Raw genomic sequence first — 1022 nt, forward strand, 5'->3', positions numbered from 1 at the left:
CAAAAAAAAAAACACACAAAAAAAAAACCTTTTAGGTTCAGCGATACATGATGTGCAGGTTTGTTAGGTATACGGGGTTTGTTGTACAGATGACTTCATCACCAGGTAATAAACATAGTACCCAATAAGTAGCGTTTTGATCCTCACCCTCTTCCCACTCCCAACCTTCAAGTAGGCCCCACTGTCTATTGTTCCTTTCTTTGTGTCCCTGTGTACTCAATATTTAGCTCCCACTTATAATTGAAAATATGCAGTATTTGATTTTCTATTCCTCAGTTAGTCTGCTTAGGACAATGGCTTCCAGCTCCATCCATGTTTCTTCAAAGGACATAATCTCATACTTTTTATGGCTCCATAGTATTCCGTGGTGTATGTGTACCACATTTTCTTTAGCCAGTCTAACACTGATGGGCATATAAGTTGATTCCATGTCTTTGCTATTGTGAATAGTGCTGCAGTGAACATACACATGCATGCATCTTTATGGTAGAACGATTTACATTCCTTTGGGTGTATACCCAATAATGATATTGCTGGGTCGGATGGTAGGTCTGGTTTAAGTTCTTTGAGAAATCACCAAACTGCTTTCCATAATGGCTGCACTAATTTACATTCCCACTAGCAGTGTAGAAGCGTTCCCTTTTCTCCACAACCTCTCCAGCATCTGTTATTTTTTTGTAAAGTTGGCTTTTAAATTGCTAAATCACCCATCCGGAGAAACCGCACCTGAAATGGAATTAAAATCAGCCGGTGGTAAACCCAGTAGCGTAATGGATACCTAGCAGAAAAGCCACATCAACTGAAAAATGGGAAAGACCAAAAAAAGAGTCAACTGTTTACTAGATACAGACTATTTGCCATAAGAAATTGGTTTCAAGGCCAGGCGCAGTGGCTCAGCACTTTGGGAGGCCGAGGCGGGCAGATCAGCTGAGGATGGGAGTTCGTGACCAGCCTGACCAACATGGAGAAACCCCATCTCTACTAAAAATACAAAATTAGCTGGGCCTGGTGGCGTGTGCCTG

The 1022-nt window shown here is 41.7% G+C and overlaps 1 protein-coding gene across 1 annotated transcript in view; it reads right to left on the minus strand.

Annotated features, from left to right (window-relative positions):
- DNAH8 (dynein, axonemal, heavy chain 8) overlaps positions 1-1022 on the minus strand; it is a 335359-nt gene that overhangs the window by 154690 nt on the left and 179647 nt on the right. The window lies entirely within an intron of this gene.

The sequence above is a fragment of the Colobus angolensis genome, unplaced genomic scaffold, assembly GCF_000951035.1.
Source record: "Colobus angolensis palliatus isolate OR3802 unplaced genomic scaffold, Cang.pa_1.0 Scaffold105, whole genome shotgun sequence".
NCBI lineage: Eukaryota > Metazoa > Chordata > Mammalia > Primates > Cercopithecidae > Colobus > Colobus angolensis.